Source organism: Parus major, chromosome 3, assembly GCF_001522545.3.
Source record: "Parus major isolate Abel chromosome 3, Parus_major1.1, whole genome shotgun sequence".
Taxonomy (NCBI): Eukaryota; Metazoa; Chordata; class Aves; order Passeriformes; family Paridae; genus Parus; species Parus major.
Genome location: NC_031770.1, coordinates 57,343,150 through 57,363,347, shown reverse-complemented (window position 1 = coordinate 57,363,347; position 20,198 = coordinate 57,343,150). Strand labels below are relative to the sequence as shown.

General features: G+C 40.8%; 1 long non-coding RNA gene across 1 annotated transcript in view; it reads right to left on the bottom strand.

Moving 5' to 3' along the window:
* Positions 1–7,481, bottom strand: part of LOC107202040 — a 55,024-nt gene extending 47,543 nt beyond the window's left edge. The window contains exon 1 of the long non-coding RNA XR_004496409.1: positions 458–7,481. This is a non-coding gene — a long non-coding RNA (uncharacterized LOC107202040). The remainder of the gene's footprint in view (positions 1–457) is intronic.
* Between the last annotated feature and the right edge of the window lie 12,717 nt (positions 7,482–20,198).

Below are 20,198 nucleotides of genomic sequence, written 5' to 3'. Positions count from 1 at the left end.
TCAGCCATCAGCACTTCTAACTTCCCCTCTTTCCTCAGCTTTGCTTTAAAGGTAAAGCTACCCCATGACAATGGTTCATTTAAATTGTGCTGAGTAATTGTGGTGTTCCATTAAGCTAGGTCCAGATGTTTCCTTGCTTGAGTCCTGTGACCCCCCTCACACATCACAGCCTCTTCATTCTGAGCCAGCTTTACATCTTACCCTCACGCTCAGCAGTTGCTGCCAGCACCGTCATTCCCTGATGCCAGTTTTGAGCCTGCTTAGTGGGTCTAGGTGACATTGTAGCAGATGTCAGCCCTTAATAAAGGAGAGAGATTATGTATATTCTCCTATCCTAAAAGAAAGGATGGGAAAATGTATATGCAAATAGCATAGAAGTGCATTTCATCCTTTCATAAATAACAAATGATTGCAGTGCCTTGAGAAACTGAATTCAATTAAGAAAAATTTACATTACCGTTTTTTGCTCCGATCCTCCTGTGTTACAGTTCTCCTTGGAAGTCTGCCTTCCTAGCAGAGAGCTGCACTGGTATAAGCACTTTATAAAAGCACTTTGCAGAGGCATCCACTTCTAACTTGATATCTGGGCTATTATAAAGCAGTTTTCATGAAAGCGTGTTAATTCAAAGGAAAAATCAGAACAGCTTCTGCTCTCTTCTTTTAAAAACAAAGAGTTTCTAGTGATGGAAAGCAGACATGTATGCCTAAGGGAAACCATAAATTCCACTGTGTGCAGTCAGTGGAATACATGAAACCAAGAGCAGCTATGAAAAACATGGGTAAGAGGGCCACTGTTGCCTAGGTTTGCATGAAACATAACAGCTGGTTTTACATAAAGGATCCTTTTTGTGTTTGTTCACTGCTACCTGATTTCTCAGTGGCCTGTTTCCTGTTAGGCAACAACTGAATAATCCACTGTTTCTCTAGTGTCCTATGCAGTCATCTCTGGAATTTAAGATTACTATGTTGCTTACCATAATTGCCCATCCCTTGGTTAATGACTACAGTTCTTGACGGACAAAAAGCCTCTCATGTACTTACACAATGTGCCAGACACAGGACAGTGTGAAGCAGGGCTCAAAGTCCAGTTGATTCTATTTCCATACAGTGGTAATTTTCACAGCAGCTGTCCTCTGAGGATCTTGCTGAGCCCCCCTATTTTCATGGGAGTATGAGAGTGACATGACTACCCCACATACAATAGCAAAAAGTGTCTTACCACCCATACAGCACTCCTTGCCTAAGAAGGGCACATTCTCTGAAGAACATCATAACTATCCTGACTTTTGCTTTTCCCACCACACTGGTAGTTCTCAGAGCTACCAGGAAATTATGAAAGAGTTAGTTTTGATGAGAGAGTATTCCCAATAATGAGAAAAAAATATTTGATCCACATAATTTCAAGAGAAAAGAGACATATCCAAAAATAGATGGTTAACCAAAATATGAATCAGATGTTGAAAACTTTGAGAACTTCCCAGATTCTGGGGGCAGAATTGAATTTTAGTTTCCAACTGCCAGCAGTGTTCATAGGACTGCAGATAACCTTCCTAAAACTACATCTACAACACAATCTTCTGCCACAGCATTAAACTGTACACAGATGAGTCTTGGCTGCTGCTTTGTCTGAGTTACAGTGGAAGCTCTTCCATTTTGCTTACACCCAGGCCTGATAGCCAGACCAATGAATGAATGGCAGAGTGTTTGCACACATTCTAATGTAACCTATATCAGAACAGTATTCTAGGTATGATTTATCATTAATATGGAAGTAAATAATATCGCTCAGACAAAAGTTTTTAAGGCCAATCTATATAAGAGGTGGGATGAATGAGCACTTCCCAGGATGGGACCATGTGCTCCCCCAGTTGTGTCCTAGCTCAATGCTAAAAGGATACATGGTTGTGACCCCTCTCCCTGACACCTCAGAGTCCCTCTGCATGGCAGAAGGGAGCCAGAGTATATCCAGGGCTTCTTCAGTTGTCAAAATATACCTGTAAAATAACTGTGAAATGCCTGAGTCTTCTCCTAGGTGCTGCCATCTCACTACAACTTCTCATAAAGTCATCTGGCATAAGAAAAACTCTGCAGCTCTCAGTGTTCAGCCTCTGCACTAGGGGTGATCAATCTTTAGCCTCTGGCATGATGGGGGCATAAGCCACTAACACTATGTCAGAGACCCTTAGAAAATGAGCATATGCCTCATGAGAGGAGAAGACAGTAAGTCCAGATGCTGATTTTCTTATGGCTCTACTACAACATTGTATGGTGAATGCCAGCTATGACAAATTATGGGATTTTCAAATACCTACTGATATAAGCAGCAGATCTGTGATAATGCAGACAAGAGAAAGTCTTTAAAACTATGTCACTGAAGAGCTTTCTTAGTGAGCTTGTGAGACAGAGGTGCACAATAAAGTGCAAATCTGCAGAATTTCCCTACCACTGCCACTTCCTGAGTGCATGCTGTCAGGAGAAATCCACTCACTGGGCTGCTTCTGATTCTCATTTTGAAGTTATTATTGCAAGTGCAATCCCCAGCAATGAGGTAACAGAGATATTTTAGTTTCTCAGTGGGATGCCTCTATATATCAGGCTTGTGATTGCAGGGATCTTCCAGAGCATTACACCTTCCTTGCCTGACAAGTGTATCACATCAGAGGCGTGCTGGAGGGGTGGAGAAAGCAAAATGATGCTCACACAGCAATGTCACCCACAGCATCACTCTGCTCTGGTGACATGGATTGGAACGCCTGCAACCAAACAGAGAGGAGCTGAATTTCTATCAAAAGGCACAGCCTCAGAGAAGGAGCCTTACAAAAGGAATCCTATGAGATACATACATATATTTATATACATATTTGTATGCATACGTGTGTGTGGATATGAATTTCTGTAGGTGATGCCGTATGGGATGCTGTGCCTCTGGCTTGCAGCTGGCAGGCAGTGCTTGTTAGAGCCTGGTTCCCCCTCCCAGGAGTGAAAAAGCTGCCAGCTTCCAGTGCAGGGCTGACTTTCACACAAGATTGTCCTTGAAAGAGATAAGGAAGCATAAGGATAATTAACCTGATCATAAGTGGGTCACTGAACTGTATTACGATTGAGCAGGTATTATAGACATGTTTTTCCTTTAGTTAAAATTTCCAGTCCCACAGGAACAATTGATATTCCACAGATTCAATTTTTTATGTGTAATGTTTGGCTGTAAGAGGACTGAAAAGAAGATCACTTCTGCTTCAAACCCACAAGCTTTCTATGGTTTACTATGATAAAATACTGTTGCTGAGGCACATTGTTTCAAGGAAACTTGTTTTCCTGGAAGTGTCTGGAAGTTTAGAAATAATCAAGAATAAGACCAAAAATCAAAATGACCATTAGGTTCACCTAATCAAGCTAAGTAAGAAAAGAAGCTTTTGAAATCCTTCAAGCCACAGTTACAGGAAAAAAGGCAGTCCTCAGAGACATGACTGACAGTTTTGTCTTTTAATCCCAAAAGCTGATTTTGCAAGTTTTAAATTTTTAAGCAATTAACTATGGTCACAGGAGGTTGTTTAGGGGGTAACCTGATTAAGCTATCAGTAAGACCTATATGCCTCTAACATGCAGTATATGGTAATTAAACTAAAAAATGTGTTTATTAATTGGGTTACAAAGGTGAGTGCCTGTTTTGACTATTAACAGTATTTAGCTTTATGTCATTAATTTTTCCTTGAGAAATAAGCAAAGCCATTTGCAAATATGAGTGAATAAAAGCTTGTCATTGCCTTTGTAGTCATTAGTCCCCGTTCCCTGCTGAAGACACTATATCATGCTTTGTACATCATCACAGAGGGGTAACAGGACCATTTTCAGGCTCAGGTTCATTGTCAGGCTAAAAACAGGACCAGGGTAACCAGAGTCCTTGGCATGCGTGTTACAGGCATCTATCTGAGTCTTCCCACCTAACACAAGCAGAAATAAAATGAAAAATGCCACAAGGCTTCAGACTACACCTTATACTAATATACTTGTCTCTCAAATAGCAATACCCTCCTTCCTCTGAGTCACCCAAAGTGGTCTGGCTTCTCCTTCCCTCACCAACTGGAAAAAACCAGCAAAGCTCAGCTGTGGCTGTGTGGTGGCAGCAAGAGCCCACCAGGCACAGAGTCAGTCCATCACTGAGCACAGCCTCGTGAGGAGGATGTGCAGGATCATCACAGCAATTCAAGCAAGCTGGCCTGCAACTAGCACATTCTTTTTACCAGCAAGAGCATAGAGCTGGTTTCCACAGTCACCCAGTTCAGCCCCTGGCATAACAGTTATTATGAAATGCAACCTGAAATCAATAATAGTTAATAGAGGAAAGTGGGAAAGTATGTAAAAGGGAAAAGGCAGTGAAATTCTGAGGTTAAGTTCTAACTTTTCTAGCTCCGGGTACAAGCACAGGTACTTGAGACAGATATTTAACATTATTTCATCTATCATCTCTAGATTTCTAAGCATAATTCTGCATTTCTCAATGCCTTTCCAAAAGGAAGAATGAAGCTTTATGGGACTAAAAAATTTTATCTGGAAAAGAAGGGCCATTTTATACTGTGAGCGAACAGAGATGTGTAACTGCACATATTCATTTAGAGCAGGGAATATGGTGAAGTAAAACAAGGAAAACTAAAGCACAGACATGGTTATCAGTATGAAATCTTCTCATTTACTTCCCACTGTGTAATTTATTCATGTCATAGCATAAGGGAACATCAAGAGAAAAAAGGAAAAAAGTGGTTTGTCAGAGATCAATCAGTGTTGTTGAAAAAAAAGCCGTCTTTATCCTCTAGGCAGCCCTTAATTGTGAACACAGTCCAACATTCTTACAAGGATGATCGTTGCAACTTCTCAAAAATAATTAGTGTGGATGATATTCACAATTATCAATTTTAAAAAGGCCAGAGGAACTGAGACATCAGTGTGAATCCCAGCTTCCTGCCACACAGCACTGGAACAGCAGCAGCCCAAACCAGCCTGTTCACCTCATTATGCTGCTGATGGGGAGTCGTGTCCTCCACATCCCCCTCCCACACTCTCAATGAGGGGGAAACAGGTATGCAATAAGGACTTTGTTGAATATTTTATGGAACTGGAGGGATCCAGTCACTCTATTTTCTTCCTCTGCCTCCGGTGCAATGAAGAGGAACTTCAGGGCAGCAGAGAGTAATGCCTGAAGAATTTGATTCCTCAATTTTTTATGCCTTTTAAAAGTTTTTAAAACCCTGCTGTATAAGGATAATGGCATTTTCTACCAAAAGTGCATTGCTGCTGACAATGGCAAAGCATTGAGTATTCAACCCCCGCTTTTATCCGATTCCCTTCTGTAATCTCCCAGATAAGAGCAAGCAAAGCGTTTTACTTGTAGACCTTTCATATCCCTCCTGGGAAATTAAAAGTTGCAAAAATCCACCGTGGGATACTGGGAAGCTTAAGGGAGAAATAATGAATGCTTGTTAGTGAGAAAGGAAGAAAAGTCTGAGGAACCTGAGGACAGAACTGTAAGGAAAATCAGCAATGACTGAACGGCTTTGGAGAGGAGGATTTTAGCCAGCAACAGTGAATGGATCATTATGTATAAGGCCTTAAGGGACTCCACCCAGAGAAGAGAGCAGGGAAAGTTTCTGCAAGACAGGAGGGAGACATAAAGTTTTTCATCCCTTTCTTTCAGATTCATGAGAAAAAAGGAGCATCACACCTTAAGGATGGCTCCATGCTGAGGGACAGCAGTAACCCATCTGCCCTGCAAAACTGTTGGGAGGAGGGTCAGGCTTTTCAACTGAACTTCATTGCAAGTAAAGTATTTACACTGAAGTGCCACACAAATCTGGCATCCCTTCATTTTTATTGTTGCAAGTTATTTGCAGCGGAAATAAAGAACAATGACAGAGAGGATATACTCAGTTTTTGAAGGAATTTTTTATTATTTATAGCTGAGGAATGAACACCAACATGTTTTACATTTGCCAGTTGCAGATGTCACTTGATTCCTGGTGTTAAATGTCCAGGTTGCCCACTGCAGCCTACCTGTCACTCTGGGCTGCTGGGCAGCATTTCCTAAGAGTTAAGGCACTCACAAGGACTGGGGCAGCAACTGCTCCCAGCAGAGGTGAGCTCCATGACCCCACTCTGCAATGCCCAGCACTGCATGAAACTGATGGAGTAGAAAAAAGCTGAGGGAATGTCTATAAGGGAAGCTCAGAGTCTGAGAAAAAGACACTGGGAGATGAGGGGCAAAATGAAGAGCTGAATATCATCTGAGAAACATCACCTGATATAGTACCATATTCCTTACTTTTACCAATACTGGTTGTTCTTAGCACTCTAAAACACACACAGATCCAGCTCAGACAAGTCTCAAACCATGAGTGTTTAACAACACCCTGACGTACAGGGCTCGGGCAGGGTCCTGTGTGCCAAGACAAGCCAAAACAAGAAGTCAGCCCTAATGTGTCAGCCTGTGGTAAAATGAATCTCAAAATTCAGTGTGTGAATAGCATGCAGCCATTAGAGAAATGTAAGTCTACTTTTCCAAAACCTTAGATGACAACTTTCTAGCCTGAATACAGATATCTATCGACCTTATTATAGCAATGTGGATATAATGAGTACCAAATCCAGAGAGTAATAATTTCCTGGGTACAACATACAGATGAACAGGTCATCTCCCCCTCTACAACTTACCCTTGCTTCATAAGCAGGAATCATGACCATATCAAAGGAAATCAGAGAAAGTCCCAGTCAGTAGTGTTCACACTTCTGTTTTCAAATAGCTAATTTGAGGAAAATCAAGAACAACATGACTGATGATGATGAAATACTTCCAGTTAATTTGCAACCAAGTAGGAAGCATATCATAGAATTTTAATTGGAGAGAAATGGATGAGTAGATCAAGACAATTCATACCAAAGAATGCCAAAAGTGATGGATGATGTGTTAGCTGTTGAGAAATTTTCATGCTTCTAAAAATTTCTGACGCATGTCAGTGTTTTATTTTTCACTAAAGCAAAAATTGAGGTAATTCATTTAACTATAGCTGACATCAGTTTCAGGCAGAATTATGGCAAACTAGGCCAGGAGTTTATGACTAAAAAGATTGGAGTGCAATGGAAAAACAAGCCTGATCCCACATTCTAGTGAGATTTCACTTCTGTTTGATAAAGTTACTTGCAGTGGTGTAGAAAATTCTGGCAAAATCAAGAGAAGTAGCAGTACAAACCTGTGATGAAGGAAATGCACCTGTAGCCCTCCAATCTTACAGGCAACAGCAATCTCCTGTCGGAGAGGGAATGACACAGATGTAGTTTTACATGTCCTCTGGACCTGGGCTGCAAATTCAGTTTGGAGACTAAAGACAGAAATAGGAGCCTGCCACTCTTTATGGTATGGATGTGATGTTTCATATGGTTATAAAACCATGGACTATGGTTTATATATATTTATATATATTTTTATATATATATAAAAATTATATATATTAATTATATATGATATATAATTTATTTTATTATATTTTATATAATATTAGTGTTGTCAATATTATTATGTTTATATTATTTTATATTTTTATGTTTTATATAAAATCACAGAGTATGGAAATGGCCTTTGATGCCAAAGTTCAGGATGACACAAGAAGATCTGGCAACAGCATAAGAAAGGAAAAAGGAGGAGGGAAATATGCCAAAAATTGCAAATTAACAGTTATTTATAGGAATTGTTTGCTTGAAAAGAAATTAACTGTGTGAAAGATACACACATTGTCAGATTCTATCAGGTTCATAAATTCTCCCCTTTTTACTAACAGCCTTAGCTAATAAGCAAAAGTCCTAGAGATGTGTGCACAGTTGGAAAATGAGCTTTTCAATGCACAAGTGGTCCAAAATGCAGAGGGAAACAGCCCCATGTGGGACTAGGACATGGATTCAGGGGGACACATGGGACCTTATGGTCCTCCCTGGAGATGGGAATCTGAGAAGTCCAAGCCAGAAGAGATCTGCAGCTGCCAGGTAAATATGAAAGAGACTTTCCACAGATAAGACTTGAAGTACTCCCACTTCAAAAGGGCAGAAATGGCTTACCTGACTGCATGCTCAGAGGGAACTTATAACAATTGTGAAGCTGATTTTATCTCTAGATTCAGGCATGCTGGTCATGAAGCAATAACAGGGACTTTCTGCATTTCTCAGTGAAGAATTTACCCTGATGTTGAAATATATTATTTAAAACTCATATATATAAGGTGAAATGCTATTATACTGTACTAGGACATGATTTTCCCACACACTGAATTGTGAAATATGTAAGATAGATATTAAATATATATAGCCAGTGATTATGGACCAAAAAAGTAACCTTCAGATTCTGTTTGCAGTACAAATCTGCCACAGCAACCAATAAAGGCATGTTAAACACTAGGGAAGAGAGAATAAGTGGGGAAGTAGCATACCAAAAAGATAGCACTTAGATTTCAACTGGCTGTCAAAACCATTCTCTTTTTAATCTCCAGCAATTCAGCATTGTTTGGCATTGTCATTTGTCTCCTATACTTACACACTCACTCTTTGAATGCTTGCAGCAGTCTGATGGGAAACATTAGTGGAAAAAGATATTTCTGAAAATACTTTGTTGTATTTGGAAGAACCCAATTCAATAGAGCTAAGAAGAAAATGTGATTCAAGAGGGCCACAAAATGCTTACATTTTATTTTTTGGTTAAAAACAGTGTATCTGACCAGTATTGTCTTCTCGTTACCTCGGGTTCCCTCTTCTGAGTATTCCTCTAGCTTTAGCACATGCCCAGACTATAGAGCACAGCGTAGAATTGAATGCCTCCAGCTTTGAACAAGCTTCCTCAGGCAGCCCAGCAAGCAGACTGTGCTGCACTTCATGCTCCCACTCTGGAGAGGTCAGGCTCAGCAGCAGTGGGTCACAATACCAGCAGCAAGACGGTCACTCACAGACTGAAGCTGCCCACAGTGATGCCACAAGTTTGGCAGTCCCCAGGACATGGGAACTGTCCTGACACAACATCAACAAAGTAGACGTGCTGTTTTATACTCCGCCCAAAATTAAAGGTCTTTTGAAGAATCTGAGCAGCCTTACAAGACAGATCCTCTCCTATAGAGGAGAGAGCAATGTTTCAAGCAGGAATATTCTCCATCCAGTGGGTCTCTGTGATACAACTAACCATTAACGTGATGAAGCCCCTGAGGATGGTGCAGCCACATACCGTTGTTTGTTAACTACCAGCAGCAACAAAAGCCAAAGCCTTACTGGCAGGGTTTTTTTAATCTTGATAATTTGACATTGAACAGAAATGCACCCTCAGGAAGAGGATTGACAAGTCAGGGTGGTCACCAGGGAGCAGGATACTACAAAATAAAAACAAGCCATGATTCATAAACTGCTGTAGTGCCACTGAATGTAGCAGAGCTCCCCTGGTGCATGTAAGCTCAGGCTCTGTCTGACAGGACCAGATCCTGTCAGGTCTCTAAAACAAATAAGTGGGCCACACTGCCCACATGCTCATTCCTTATGCTGTCCCACAGATTTTCCCAGTCTATCCACCCCTGCACAGTTCTTTGACAGAGTGGTTTTGCAGCACAAATATTCATATGAAATACAGCTCACTGCTGATAAAGGATCACACTGTCATTTTCACCCAAGACAGGTGCCAGGGAACTGCTGCTCAGTCTATGTGGGGAAGTAAGATATGCTTCAAGGAAAGAAATCATGAGCAGTAAATTAAACACACCGAAAGTCTCCTTGAAGAGTGATCTGCAAGCCCTTGTGCTTATCCAATGCTGACTACACAATGAAAAGCTCATTTGATTAGGAAAAAAGGCTGACAAATCCATGTGACTAAGAAAAACATGTCCTGAGGAGGCTGTCCCTGCTACAGTACAAGAAAGCACATTGTGAAACCACCGTGATGTGGGTGGGAGAAGCAAATTCCAGAACTGCAGATGGTATGTGGCAGCATATTGATCACTCCCTGACAGGACTGCCCCAGCTCCTCACAGACAGTTTGCTTGAAGGAGACAGAAAACAGAGAAGCAAATACTCCTGCAACACAGGAACTATTCTAAACAGTCAGCTCATCTTCATTAAGTTGTCCACCATGGTTAGAGTTGTTCAGTTTCTTCAAAAAATTTTCATATTCCTGGACTTTGGGCTTTGAGAAAAGAGAAGCTGTGAAAAGGACTTTCCAAGTCAGGTGTTAGACTGCAACATATTTACTTTAGCCCACTGTATAATAATACGGGGTTTGTTTTTATAATAATGTAGATTCCTTTGTTTTTCTAAGGCCTTATGCAAACTTTTAGCTATGTAGCACTGAACTTTTGAAGACTTGACCTTGTTCTTCATAACAAAAATGTGTGGTAGGGAACCTCTAAGATGAAAGGCCCACATTTCAACCTGTGCATCATATTCAGCTGTAAAAACAGTCTTCACACTCCTCTTGAGAGCTATTGAGCAGGTTTAGCAGTAGAGGGCCTTGAAAGGAATTGCATTCATGGCCCTGAGTGCCAACAGCCCTGTTTTAGCTCATACTGAAGGAGAAATCATAAGGGAATGCTGATGAAAGGCCATCACATGCTGGTAAGCGGACATGGGAACAGATTCAAGTACAGACATGAAGTTTTTGCTCCTCATGACTGAGGAGCATGTGGACTTCTTGCTTTGGACATTTCAGGCTTTGTTTGACCCAAAACTTTCCAAGTCACGCACCCACAACTCACAGCCTGAGTAGAAACACTTAAAAGATGGCAGCATCCCCTGAGTCCAAGAAAGCAACTTACATCTGGAAAGGATTACCACGCCTTCTGGGAGACCTGTGGTGGATCCTGGACCTGCCTCTGATCCATCCAGACTGCCTAAACAAGCAGACTTGGGTCTGCAACATACCTTCAGTTTATTTGATGCTCTGGATCTCCAGAGGTTGGGATGGATTTCAAGTTGTGCAGAGGTGGTGAACAGATCCAGTCCTTGGTCACACATGCAGAAGTTATCAAAAACTTGTTCTGCTTCTCCTGCCATGTCTTGTCTTACTTGCCTGCTTGGTGGTCTTCAGAGTTCCCTGAGGTAAAATAACAGCATTTCCTATCCCTCTTCACACACCTTTGAAGACAGTCACAGTGAAATTTTCTTGTAAATGAACATTAGAAGTAAGCCTTATTGGAATGAAACATGTGCCATGAACAGTGACAGAGAGCTCCAGGATGAAAAAGTATCTCTAGCTCAAACCAGATCTTGTCAATGCAGACACAGATTCAGGCTCTGTCAACTTTTCCCCCAAGTTCTGTCCAAAGCAGGAAGAAATACTATTCTGCTTCAAGCTGGATCAAGCAAACCACCAGACAACAAACAAACACACAAAGCTCAGCTATTTAATTTTGTAATAGACAATTTTGCCAAACTATTCCACAGCAATAGGGATAATGTTTTACACCAATACATCAGCTATATACCAGCACCCTGACACAACTTTGTAAGGATAAAAGATCAAGCTTTGTGATAGTCTATTTCTTTTTGGGCAATTAGACCAATTGTCAGAAAGCCATTTAACTTGGCACTTAAATGTCAGATTCAAGTTGGGTGCCATTTAACTTGAGTGCCTCATAATCTGGGTGCCAAATCTAGGATATATTGACACAGATTTTCAGGTTTCAGGCACCAGGTAGTGGCAAGTTGGTTTCAGACATGTGGAAAATACAAGCTCTCCACACCTCAGAAGGAATACTGTCCTCTTAATGTTTTAAACCAGGTGATACAGCTAGGGACAAAAGATCAGACGATCTTTCAGGTACACAAGGTTTTGAATGGAATGAAAGGAAGCTCACTCTGTTTTACTGATTGTTTACTGCTGTGCACCTGCAGACTGAGTCACAACCCAGTGCAGATGTACTCTTTTACACCATGGCTCAAGGAACTGAAGAAGTTGTTTGCTTGTTTTATGTGACAGCTACTGATGTCCTATTGAGAAGCAGAACCACTCTCTTTTAAGCTTCTTTCTTTGCTTTAGTCACTGGATCGTGCTTTCTGTATTGGAACAGCTAAGTGAAGAGTGGGAGGGCTGAAGCACAAACACCAAATGGTAGGACTTTTCCTCCAATGGCACTTTAAAAAAGTAGAAAGCCATAGTGAGCCGAGCCAGATGATAAAATAGAAATACAAATGTGCTACATTGCTAGAACAATGGGGAAATAAATGAAGGCAATCAAGATTTATGCCTGCTCAAAATGTAGTCATGTTCAGGTAAAAACGCACTCATATAGGGCAAGGCATAATTTTGCTTTTATCACAAGTATACAAACTCATGACTATAGGACCTCACAGACAAGTATTAGCCCTTACTGAAATCATTTTAAGTACTTCTGATGATGTGTACTGAAAATTTTTATGGTCCAACTTAATGATTAGGTGCTAGATAACTTAATTTTTTTTTTTTCTACGTCAAGAAACAAATCCTAACAATTAATTCTGGTGCCCTCCAAATCGTTCCAGTACTAATTTAACATATTCCCAACTAGGCTGAGCCATTCAGTATAGCTTACTGCAATACAGATAATCATATTATCCTGTGCACACTGTTTGTTACCTCAAAAGCTTTTAATTCAGGCTGTAAAAACCAGTTATAGATGGAACAACAGGGTCTTATGAGCTTGGAGAGGATAGAAAACTGGCAGACATCTGTCTCCTCCCCAGCACGGCCGCACCCTGACTTCTCAGGGCAGGGAGAAATCCTGATCACATCTGGAAGTACAGAGAAGTGAAACCATCTCTTTGCTGTCAAAGATCATACTTATGACTTTCACTTAAGAGCTATGAGCTGAAAATTGTGCATTTTAGCTATTCTCCCTTCATTTTGAATAAATAAAAATGCTTTCTTGCAAAAGTCAGTGACTCAGGGAAAAGTTTGTTTGCCCTCCAAGTGATTTGGGAAGGCAGAGGAGAATGCAGTTGGGGAGTTCTTGGCACAAATTTATGGTGTGGAGACAAGAGCCTGCAATGGAAGGTGGGAAATATTTAGAAAATTTGAAAACAGATTGTGTTTTATTGTTCTTGTTTCTACTGATGTGTGGACGGTGTTCACCTCCCAGCGGGAGGGATGGGGGTGAATGGCCGAGGAGGGAGCCAGTGGAATTTGCACACTCCAGTCCCACTGGCCTGTGCTTTGTTTTGGTACAGGGGAGGATGGAGGCTGAGGAAAGGACACTGCTTGTACGTCTGAAAAATAAAGAAGATTTTTAACTGTTAGGAATAAATTGCCTTATATTAATAGTTTATGGGCAAGGGGAGGCAGGGAGAAAAAAGGTGGAGGTAATTCTTACCCCCAAACTAGGTAGAGCAGTAAAGCACACATTTAGACAGTCAGAAATGTTTACCATATTAAATTTTGCTAAAATTTTGCCCATTTTGTGAAACACATGTTGTCATTGTTTCGACAGGAAGGAAGGAAGAGGGTGGGATAGTGGAAAAAAGAAGAGAAGAAGACAAAGCACATGAGAACGTACACATGAAGCACTTCCCAAACAGTTCAGAAAAATATGCATAGCTGAAGAATTATTACAGCACTTCAGAAAGCTGGGGGTTTGATTAGGATCACCTGGCAGTTTAACCAAAGCAGCCAGTACATAATGACCCCTAATAAACCATCCCAGATTTTCACAGCATTACAAAGGGCATTTTCAACATGATTATTTGCCTTCCAATTACAATCAGTGATGCTTTGCTTATGTAAGGTTACCCCTATTACATCAGGTGTAAAGCAGATCAAGTTCTTAGAAAAACCAAAGCTCAGCTGGCTCTGCTTCTAAGCAGAAATCTTGTATTTCAAGATCCTTGCAGTTCAGGCTTCCAGGACTGCTCAGCTCAGAAAGCAATGGTTGACAGTGGCTGTAGAAAATAGCCATGTTTTCACCTTCCCTGCCTGTCACTGGCTGCAGCAGTCCCAGACACATGGCAGGAAGGGAACTGGAAGTGCCACATGTGGTTACCGAGCAAATTGTCTTTGCATGGTTCCTAGCATCACTACAGGCCATTGCTTAGGGGGAAAGACTGTTTGGCAATATTTAGGCATCTAAGATTTAAAGTCAAGAGGGGTTCAGGTGTGTGCTCCTCAATGCCACGTGCTGCACAGCACTTCTACACAAGCCTTCCTCTCTCCTCGACTGAGAAGGAGCAGGCACTTGGCTGCCTAGTGCACATGCAAGCACTCATCACATCCTGCTCAACCAGAGGGACTAGTGCCAGATTTCAATATTCCCTACCTCCATCAGTCCATTTCACTCCACTTACATCATCTATGGGAATCATTAGGGGAGTATTTGCACAAGCTAGTCTGAAAAAGAAGGTCAGCCAATGCTAATCTGCTGAGAAACTGGCAGCCCCTATGAGCTCGTAGCACCAGAACCCATTTGCTTTCAAAGGCAGCAATGTCAGATGCAAACAAGGTCAGGTCAATAACCTCCAGTTTGCTGCCAGTCTACATCATGAGCAGACTAGAATGGATAGTCTTGCTAAATGTGATGAAGTGTTTTATCATATCTACCCTGGCATCTAATTTCCATGTTAACCCCTTGCTGAATTCTGTATCTTCCATCCCTTATCTATCATAATAATGTGTTATTTCATGTGGAAAGAGTCAGAATTAACACAGCTGGGGAGATGGGAATGTTTCCATGGTAGAGTTACCAGCTCCAGGCATTTGTTTATTGCACACTAATTGAAACCTACAGTCGCTGCTATTATGGCCAGCAAGAGCCATGCAAATGTTAGGGTGAGAAATCTGAGCTCCCCTTAATAAAGGTAAGATAAATTGTCCTCTGCTGTGTTCACATCTTCTTGTGCATTCTTACTGGAAGCAGTCAACCACCTATTAAATTAGGTTACAACATCTGGAGAGATGGAACTTATGCTTGCACATGCAAGGGTTTTACATTTTTACACATGAAGTCGTCATGCCAGAGACCTGGTTGCAATAATACTTTCATACTTGAGTGCAAAGCAACAGTGTCTCTTATCCAATCCAAACTTTCAGTCCTGAGCTACAGAGCTTGCATTTTGCATTCTCAGCTCTGAAAACATAGGGTCAACAAAAGCCAGGAACAAGTTTGTGAAATAATTTTGATTGATGACGGTAAGTTTGTTCATAGTCCATTGCCTCACTGAGCAGTAGGAGGCCCTTCTACAGTGTTGAGTCAGTGTCTGTAGCTGGAACTAGAAGTCTAAGAGCAGGTTAATACAAAATCTAACACAAAGGGATCACCGATGTCTAAAAATCATGCTAACACCAACAACAAAAAGTTGCTGCAGGAAAAGGGCACAAATATCCTTAATGCTCTGGTCACATATCCCACAAAAACATTTCTCCAGACTAGCACTGGATGGCTTTCTCAGGGACCTGTTATCAGTCAGGACTCCCAGATGTTTATTTGGGGCTGTGATTACAGGGCTCAGCTCCAGTATTCTCTGAAGTGCTCTCTGAATGGGAGCACACAAAGAATGTCAGTTGCCTTGAACTCTTCCCATGCAAACTGGCACATGGACATGGTGGGAATCTCTGAGACCCATCTGAAAGCAAAAAGTGATGCAAGCCTGCATCATAATGACATATTAGATGGTTAGAGGTACATCACGTTCTGCTAGTGGGTTACTAAACCCTTAAAGAACAAACAGTACGTTTGTCCTGTACTTCCTGAAAAGATCATGGAAGCAAAATGATCCAACTTATTTCCTGTGCTCCCTTACAGGTCTTGCTTTCTAAAGATCCACATTTTCTGGCACAGTTGTCTTGGCAAAATTCAATGTTTTTAAAGACTTAGTACAGATGCACAGTCACAGCATTTTTCATCATACACACATCTGGATACAGATCTTTCTATTCTCTGTTAAGAATGGATGGTAGGTGTTATCTTTGTCTATGGATTAAAATTTTAAAGCCACTCAGGTGCAACATTTGCCAAGAGGGGCTCTGCATCTGAATTAACACACAGTTTTGAATGAAGCACTAAGTATTATCACATGTTTTACTTGTATATGCCTGCTCAGTTCTTCCATGCTCATCATGGAATATCCATTGACTTAATTTTATTAAGTCAAACTAAGAAAAAAATTTAGCAGGTAGAAACCTGCCTACTTTCCAGTGAAGGCTGAGAGATACTTGTTGGTTGGATGATTTCAAGTATCCAGTTTGAGAATGTTTTCCTCTGTCCAGGTTTTGAGCTGAGATAATCATATTTTATTAGATCTGCACCAGAGCAGTTCTCCCAATTGAAATATGATAGCTAGAACACTCATCTGCTGAAAAACAGTCCATCTGGAATGATGAATCACCAGCTCTTGTCTGCCAGCACCCACCCATACAAAATGTGTGTGTCAACCATCCTTTGGATTTACCAAAAGTGGATTTACCACACTTGTTTCTAAGGAATCCACTAAATTAAAAGCCCATTCATTAAAGCACAGCTTTAATTCATTTCAGGCTCTTTCATGCCCCGTCATGTTATGGATATTCCTATTTCACAATCCAAGCAAGCATAAAAGAACAATCCATCCTTTGATTTGCCAAAACATTCACATGAGTTGATGACAAATATCCATCATGGAAGAAATAAGAGCTTTCACATGATGCCTAAAAAAGAAATGTTCAAATAGAGTAACTTCAGTAAACAATTTAAGTTATTTTGAACAAATATTTGTGCGCATCAGGAAACAAAACACTCATTTTGTTTTTCAGCTACTCGTCATAAACAACAAGAAATGAATAACTTCTGCAAATTCAAAAACACCACCAACTCCCTTCTTTCCCCTGATGTTTGTAAATTGTCTGCAGCAATGTCCTACAGACACTGAGAGAAACTGCTGATTGCTGTCAAAAACGAGACAAATGGCACTACAGAGAAAATCTCAGACTGACGAGGAGGTGATTGACCCTTCCATCATGCCCTGTCTGGAGGAGGGCTGCTGCTGAGTTGTGAAGAGACAAAACAAAAGAGGAGGTTTTCCCAATTCTTGGGCCAAAGGGCTTGCAGCACAGTTTGTATCTCTATCCTTCACTCAATAAAAGGCCAGAGTGTGCTGAGCTTGTTACTGCTCCTGGAGCCGTGCAGCAGATTCACTTTACCCTCAGTTATGTGACTCAAAAAAGCAATATAATAGTTACAGAATACTGGTAAAAACTGAGGGAATTTTAGAGTCTTTTAAGTGTCTCCTCTCCTCATACATAGTTTTTTTCCCTTTCTTAATTTCCAGATTGAAAGTTCTCTCGTGCTAATGGCTTTTGGTCTTGACTTTTTAAACCCTGTACAGGATGTTTAAAGCTCTCCTATCTAAGTGCACTAGATCCCTTAAGGGGTTCAGCCCTGAGGACATTGACTGTCTATAAACAGCAGGCAAATGATCCATCTGTTATGAGGGAATTGTATTGCAAAACCATACACAGCAAAACTTTGATTTTGTATACACTCCACGGCTGAGCATTTTTTCTTTCCTTTATTTTGATCCACAGTTTGCTCCTTTGCATTCAAAGGCTGTTGGTAGAAAAGGAAACAGGAGGAGAATTACAAGAAACAAATATAAGAACAGCAGAAGTGTCTTTGTACATTATTTGGTCTTAATCTTTAAGAACTTTTGCCTTTAGAAGGTCAGCAAGAAGGTACCTACTGATCATACTGGACACCATGACTTAGGCAAAACAACTAATCTTAAATTAATTTTTACTTTGACTCATAATAACTAATATGGAAACTTTGAAATAGATTCCTCTTGCCTTGACTCACTCTTTAAATTGGCTGAAAACTCAGGGCAAGGGTCTGCCCTCCAACAAAGGGATACAAAAGTCAGATAAGCCAGTCCAGAGGCAACAAAAGTGCCCCCCTAATTTTTCCCTTGGAGAACATGCCCACAATGCTCCCCACTACAATATTTTCTGTTGAACTGCTTGCAGAGGATGATGCAGAGGATGCCTGACACCCTCTGGCAAATATTTGTCTCACAACTTGACAGGTGACTCACCAATACAGTGAAGGTTTCATTGTGGGAAAAGTGGTCCCACAGTATGGAAAAAGAGAATTTGTGGCATAAGTGGGAGGGAAAGAGCTCTCTAGCAAACTCAAGCCTGCTAGAACAGGTCATCTTGGTTTTTCAACTCAGCTCATCAGGGATAAAAAGGGAAATTACTTCAGCTACTTAGTTCATTAAGACTGTATTTAACAACCTCAGGCAGGAACCATCAGGCCCTAGGGCATCTAGACCAGTTAAAGGATGTGGGAAGTATGTATGATTTACACAGATGGAATAAAGGATTTGATTTAGATAGATAGACAGAAAGAAGGACTTAGTGCAACAGCATCACTTTTTCTCTCTGAGTCCCTCTGCTCTGCCTCCACTCTTTTTTCACCAAGAAATGGAGGCAAAGCAAAGGTCACAGTTCTCCAGAAACCCGGGCAGCTGCTGCCAGCAAAGAGGTAAGAAAAATGCAGTTATGTAACTTTATGAACATTTCGCTTACACAGGAAATTTAATCAGCAAAGACATCATGTACTTTAAGACTTCCTAAATAGCAGTATTATCTATAAAAGGAATGAATGCTATTACATTAATTCCCCTTCCGGAGGCAGAAGTACATTTCATCCCCTTTGCCTTCTTGGCGTCCCTGTAAACTCCAAAGTATTTACATGTAGTGTGCTCCAGGGCTGCTGAGCAGCGAGTGCTTGATTTGGGCAGCTCTTAACCTCTCAAGCTCTTCTGAGTACCATATGCTGTGTGATCCAAGATGTCAGTTTTAAAAACTCTAGGTTCTTTCATACCAGTGACTTCCAAAACACTCATTCTTCTATAGAAGTGGTAACGTTGCTCCTGCCTTGTGATCTGTCTCTTCAAAATACCTTAAAATCTCTCCTCTTTCAGAGTTACACAACTGAAATCACATTATAGGTCTGAAATAACAGAGACTTGTGCTCTAAACTGCAGCATCCCCAAACATTTCCCAAATTCCATTTGGTGAAAAGGAAAGAGGGAACAAAGCTGTGTACATATGCTCCTTGGAAAGATACAGATCTAGTTAGGGTTTAAGCTCATGCTTCCTTGTCAATCTCTTATGGTCCCAGAAGAGACACCAGGAGGCAAAAAAAGAAAAAAAACTGCACTAAGCTGACTTATCCTGTGTTATATTCATCTCTTTTTGAGCTGAGCAAAGCTAACTTGCTGGAGAACTCCTTAGGCAAATCCATGTCTCTGCCATGCAGGAGCTAAGGGTTTCTTAGCATGTCCTACAGGACTCTGCAAGTCCCAGGTGCTTCACTACAAAAATTAAGATATTATTATGAGAAAAACTGCTAATATTATCTTTATAATATTCCTTAAAACAACACTTCTTTTTTCCTGTTTATCAGGGAAGGAAGAAACTGGAAAGAATTAATCTACATATTAAATCCTTTGAATCTCCCTCTTTTTAACAGTTAGACTATACCAACAGTACCTGTAATGTTTGAACAGAAACCTCTCCTACCTACATATCCATATTATATATATAATATATATAATATATGTAGGAGCATGCAAGTCAAGCTCATTTCATGCACATAAATTCTTTTTAACTTGTTAGAAAAAAACATATTTTCTTTTTTCCTGATCCTGAGGGCCCCCCTTTAGCTTTACACTTCTTCTGCCCTGATTTTCAGGGTATTTACTTCAGGGTTAGTCCTGCCTGCCTGTTGTCTGACTTCTCTCCACCTGGCTGACCATATTGTGAATGGTGTTTATGCACAGACAGATGAGGCTTGTTTAGCCCCTCACATGTTCAGCCCCATCCTGTCACATTATTAACTGGCAGCATTTCTAACAATGACTACAACTACTGCTGTGACTGGTATCCCAGCTGGGACTTATTTCCTTGGGCTCCAGAGCTAGTCAGGAGAGAAAATGTCACTTCAGTTAGAAAGCAGACTCTGCAAGGGAACTGTAGCATTCTTCCACCTGTGTGATCCAGAGAGGACAAATAAAAGATCCTCTAATCCCAGTATGTAACAACAGTAGTGAGGAGTACAATGCTGTCACAGGAGATGAGTTCAGACAGTGACCGAAGAGAGAAGCAGAATAATTCAGGGGCAAAACCTATTCCATCTTCAGGCAAAATCCATGTAAATAAAAACAAAAATGCAGCAGGAAGAACTGTG